The sequence below is a fragment of the Peromyscus leucopus genome, chromosome 2 (genome assembly GCF_004664715.2).
Source record: "Peromyscus leucopus breed LL Stock chromosome 2, UCI_PerLeu_2.1, whole genome shotgun sequence".
In the NCBI taxonomy this organism is placed as follows: Eukaryota; Metazoa; Chordata; class Mammalia; order Rodentia; family Cricetidae; genus Peromyscus; species Peromyscus leucopus.
The window spans coordinates 5,480,489-5,486,280 of NC_051064.1; the positions used below are offsets into that span (position 1 = coordinate 5,480,489).

The 5,792-nt window shown below is 48.2% G+C and overlaps 1 non-coding gene across 1 annotated transcript; it reads left to right on the plus strand.

Annotated features, from left to right (window-relative positions):
• Window positions 1–4,908: 4,908 nt before the first annotated feature.
• LOC114705631 lies at window positions 4,909–5,012 on the plus strand. Its single transcript, XR_003736420.1, has one exon. It is a non-coding gene; the product is annotated as a U6 spliceosomal RNA (small nuclear RNA).
• Window positions 5,013–5,792: the final 780 nt, after the last annotated feature.

Sequence of the window (5,792 nt, forward strand, 5' to 3'; positions counted from 1 at the left end):
GAGCGACCACAATGTAGCCGACCTGGATTACACAGGCTGGGAGTGAATGCCTGTCTTCTGGATTTCCTCCTTCCCCATGATGATTCCATCCGAACCCCAGCCTTTGGGAGAGTGCTGCTGCTGTTCAGGGTGGATCTTACCATCTTACCCAACTCTTTCCGGAACCATCGGAACCATCGTCACATCGCCTAACTAATTTTAGAGCTTCTCAGCCCAATCCAGTTGAAAACTAAGATTCACCATCACAAATGTACCCGGTGACTCTGCAGGACAAGGGACACTGAGAACAGAGAGGTGTGTCCCCTGACACCCTGCCAAGCCTCAACATCACCCTGACCCTGGGTACCAGCAGGCTATCCGAGAGGAGTCTCAGTGATAGTCCAGGATTTATGGTGCTTCGGAAACCAGAAACTTTGAACCAGACCAATGACTCATCTCAATAGGTATTTGTATGTAAAGCTGTTGGGGACACACACACACACACACACACACACTGCAGTTTGCAATCACTTTGATGAATAAATGTGCGATGGAGAGGTGGGAAAGATGGCGGGACAGGGAAGCAAGAGCAGGGAGTGAGGAGGAGAGAGGCAGAACTAGAGACGGGCGCCTGTGGTGAAGGATGTCTGAGAACTGTTCCTGTTCTGGATTGGGCCTCCTCCAAAGACCTCCACGGTCTGTGCTGCCACCAAAGGCCAGGCAGAAGGCCGTGACCCATGCTGCCACTGCTGTTGTGGGTGTGGAAGCTTCTTTTTCGTGGTATTGATGACTGCAGGCTCATAATTGGGAATTAGAGAAGCTGATGCCTTCTGCGACAGCCTTCCTCCCCCAAAAGAAACAGTTCAGAAACAGTTCAACGCTACTAAAGAGAGTCCTTAAAAACTGTGATAAAGACGTTGAAGTGTAGCTCTTCATAGCTGATGGATTCAGGACAGGGGGTGGTGGTGATGGAAACAACTCAGTTTTCTTTAAGGGGCTGGCCACTGGGACTTTGACCATGCTCCAATGAGTATATGGGCAGCAAAAATTGGACTTGCTGTATTTTTTTCTTTTTCTATTTTTTTTTTTTTTTTTTGGAGGAAGGCATAAGCGTGGAAGGGTGGACCTGGGAGGAATGGGATGTGAGTATGATCTGGGTGTGTTGTATGAAATTTCCAAATAATCAATACAAATATTATGTTTAATCAATACAAATATTATGTGTGTGTGTGTGTGTGAGAGAGAGAGAGAGAGAGAGAGAGAGAGAGAGAGAGAGAGAGAGAGAGAGAGAGAGAGAGAGGAGAAAAAAGATTGACCATCATAGGGGTATTCCCATATGGGAACACACTGGTGGGCACATCTAGTCCATCATACCCGTTGGAACGCTGGGTAAGGGTATAATGGAAGCAGGTTCAGCAAGGTGCTCAACCCGCAGGGTCACCATGCTCTCATGCCCTGTCTGTTCATTGCCGGCTACTTCTCAGAACCCCTGCACAAGAAAAGATCCTTTGGAGTAGATCTGAGTGTGGACGAAACATCCAGGTTGACCCCACTGAAGGCTGGAGCAAAGAGCAAATCAATGGACTTCTGAAGCAGCCAGACAGGATGAGGAGCAGGGTGGAGAGAAGGTAAAGAGAAGGGAGGAAGAAGGAGAGTCAGCGGCAAGACTGAGCTCAGCTGCCCCACACGCTACTGCTTTACAAAGGACATTCCTGTTGCTGACAGGTCAACACCTGGTGAGATTGTGTGTGTGTGTGTGTGGTGTTTAAGTGTGGTTTTTTTTGTTGTTTTTTTTTTTGGTTTTTCGAGACAGGGTTTCTCTATGTAGCTTTGCGCTTTCCTGGAACTCACTTGGTAGCCCAGGCTGGCCTCGAACTCACAGAGATCCACCTGCCTCTGCCTCCCGAGTGCTGGGATTAAAGGCGGGCCACCGCCGCCGCTGCCACCGCCACCGCCCGGCATTTAAGTGTGTTTTTTATAAGATTTATTTTTATCGTTTTTAATTTTGTGTATGGGGTGTGTGTGTACATGAGTACAGGTGCCCTCAGAGGCCAGAGGCATGGGAGGCCTCGGAGCCGGCCATCACCTCCTTTCTCCTGTATCTGCAGTTGAATCAGTCCTCTGGCTTCAGAGATGATGGCAGCAGCCGTGGGAACTGAGTGGAGGGGCACACATTTCTCAGCTTAGTTTTGGCTTTGGCAGGGAGGGAAGAGACTCCATGGTTAGATCTTTGCTGCATCTCTGGCCCTGAGGGACAAAGTGAGGGAGAGGCCTCTGGCCGGAGTGAGGAATCCCCTCAGGAAGAAGAGTCACTGTGTCCGATAGCATCCTTTAGCCCTGCAGTAAGCGATGCAGGCTGCATGCACGGCAGGTATGTTAGCATAAAACGTGACCTATGCAGTGAAACACATAACATAAATAGTGCCATGTTTTGTATGTCTAGGAGGCTGTTGAGCATTGTTTGACTGTGCTGCATCCGGGAGTCACCCAGCATTCACTGGGACTCAGAGGCCAAGCAGGTTGCCACCTCAGGAAATTCCCAAGACCCTGGCACTGTCTCTCTCTTCTTCAGTCATCCTTTAATGAGTGTGACACTAAAATATCACTGCAAAATGAAATTAGAAAATGAGAACTCTTTGCCTAAATTGCTTTCAGAAATGCTCTGGAAAGTTCTAGAACTTCTGTGGTGAGCTGGCATACCACCTTATGGGGCAGCTTCACCTGTAATATCGGATCTCCACCAACTCACATGCAAATGGTATCCCCGGATTCCCAGGCTTTGCTGTCCTTGGAGGAGAATGCGAGCTTCCCCCAAAGGAGCCCGCCTCTGCCGCGGGCAGGCCACGCCCAGTCAAACCACTCGGCACCAAACTCGTCAGTGTCTGAGATGATTATTATTGTTGTTATTATTGTTTAGGTGAACATACAAGATAATGGGGTCCACCATGGCGTCTTCACTCACACATGCTATGATTTCTTTTCATTTCCCCCTCCCCATCAGTTCTCTTCCTTCCTCAGCTAGTCCAAGCTTCCGCTTTCTTCTTACATGCACCCCCTTACCCTCTCTGCCACCTCTCCATCTATTTCCCACTTCCTTACCATCTGTCTCCTCTCTCCTGTTCCCCTTTCTGGTTTTATGACCTGCAAGCAAACATACATGAATGCATGTACATGTATGTATACACATGTACACATAATTTTAAATCTAGGTTCTGTGTTTGAGAAAACACACGTTCTTTCTGAGTCTGGCTTATTCTTGCTTAACCTAAGGATTTCCGGTTACGTCGATTTTCCTGCAAGTATCATGATTTCATTTTTCTTTGTGGCTGCATGAAAATTGTGGTTATTAACTGCGCCCTAACCTTTGTAGAGTCTACCCAGTCCTTCCCCAGGTAGTTGTTCTTAGTATCAAGCCTCTTGCCTGGAGCCCTCCATGCCTGTCAATATTTAATGCCCTGGAAATCTGTGTGGCTCCCTCTGCTGATGGCTGCCTTTCACACACACACCCCCTCCCCAGAGCTGGTGGCTCCGCAGCGCCCCCTGCCGGCAAAGTCTCAGAAGCCTCCTTCTCGATTGCCTAGCTTGAATTGGGCTGGGACCTTGTTCAACAGGACTCTTCTGTGTTCTGTCCTTGGCCTGAGATTCAGAGTCAAGAAACACAGAGTCTTAGGCTAGGTGTTTTGGTTCAGGACAGTAATCCCATCACTAAGGAGATTTAGGCAGGAAGATCATGAGTTCAAGGCAAGTCTCGGCTGCATGGCTGGGCCCTACCACAAACAAACACAAACATAGAGCCCACTAACATTGTTCTTTTGGGGAGAGACCCACAAAGAGATGTCTGCTTCTTTCCGATTCTCTTCCCTTTTTCTTTCCATCGATGTTTCGCTGTGAGAGTGAATGTCAAGGACACCGATACAGACGTTCCCAAGAGGCTTCACACCCGGGAGAAAGACCGGAGGAAAACTGAGAGTCAAATCCAGCGTATTGCCACCTGAAGGATTCCTTCAAGGGACGCCACTTGCTGCAAGGGAAGGTGTCAGGCACAGGGGGACAGGAGACACTGGGCGACAATTCAGGGAGCTGTACACTCTGTGGGCTAGGAAGGGATCTGTTGGTTTCTGGTGCTGGCGGCTGAGCCAGAGCCCTCGTGCGGCATTCCCACTGGGCCATGCTTCCTGCCCTGGATCAGTCTCTGAAATTGTGTGTGTGTGTGTTAGAGGACAACCACGGTGTCATTCTTCAGAAATCTCATCATTTCTCATTTGCAATAGGTCTTTCATTGGCTGGAGCTCACCAGTTCAGCTAGGCTGACTGGCCAGGAAGCCCGAGGGATTGTCCTGTCTCCAGTCTCCCCAGTGCTGGGTTCATAATGTCACTATGCCTGCCATTTTTTATGTGGGTCCTGGGGAGCTGAACTCGGGTTTTGTACTTACAAGGTAACTGAACCCCCTGCTCCAGGCCTGACAGTTGTTCTTTGAATCTCAATATGCTACTGTTACTTTTATGATGTTCTTCTCCGAACCTTCGCATTTTTGTTTTGGTTATTTGTTTGATTTTTGCTATTTTGAGATAGCACCTCAAATTGAACAGTCTGGCCTTGGATTTAACTATGTCACTGAAAATGACCTTGAACTCCTGATCCTCCTGCCCCGCTTCCAAGCACCCCGGTTACTGCCATGAGCCACCATACCTGGCCCTACCTTTTTCTTAACTACAGTTTTGTTTTTTCATTTTCCGTATTTCTGTAGCTACTTGGCATTTTCTACTTCCTTTGTTAAAAGTATCTTGTTCTAAGCTGAGCAGGGTGATAAACGCCTGTAGCCACTTGGGAGATAGAGGCAGGAGAAGCAAGATGTGGCCTTAGATACAAAGAAAGACTAAAGCCATCCTGGACTATATGAAATCCTATCTAAAAATAAGATAAAATAGTGCTCGCTTCGGCAGCAATATACTAAAATTGGAACGATACAGAGAAGATTAGCATGGTCCCTGTGTGAGCATGATACCCAAATTCATGAAGGTTCCATATTTTTCTGAGTGAGGTAACAGACCCAGAAAGACACACATGGTATGTACTCACTTATAAGTGGATACTAGCTGTAAAGTAAAGGAGAACCATGCTACAGCCCACAGACCCAGAGAGGCGAGGTAACAAGGAGGGCTCAGGGGGGAAACATGGATCTCTCTGGGAAGAGGAAAGAGGATAGATTTTGCTGGTGGAATGGGGGCAGATTGGGTTGGGAATCATGGAGGCCCATAAAGGTTTCCTAGTGAGATCTGAGCTTGCTTTACCCAGCAGAGCTGCATTAGAGGATTGCTTGACCATGTGCATGGTTACCAGGTGATTGGAAGGGTCTACACTTGGCTGTGCTAGGGGGAGGTCTTTTGCTCCAGCCCTTGGCATTGCTATACACAGCCCTTTAGGAGAGACAGAAAGGCCCTCCTGAGGCTGTCCTGTGTTTCTATCTGTTTCTCTCCCCTCTATCCTTCTATCTAAATCTCTTATTCCTTCCTCCTCAAGAGTTCCCTGGGGAAAATGTGGGAGCTGATCTCCCACAGGGAACAGGAGGAATTGACTGGAGGGGGATAATAGGAGAAACCACTGGAATTGGGGGGCATTTTAGAGGCAAGGTGGAAACCTAGTGCAATGGAAATTCCGTGGAATCTATGAAAATAACCCTAGCAAAGACTCCTAGTAATAGGGGACACAGGACTTGAACCAACCATCTTCTGTAACCAGACAAGGTCTCAAGTGGAGGGATTGGGACACCAACCTAGCCACAAAACCTACAGTTTCTCCTTCCTGTAGAGTG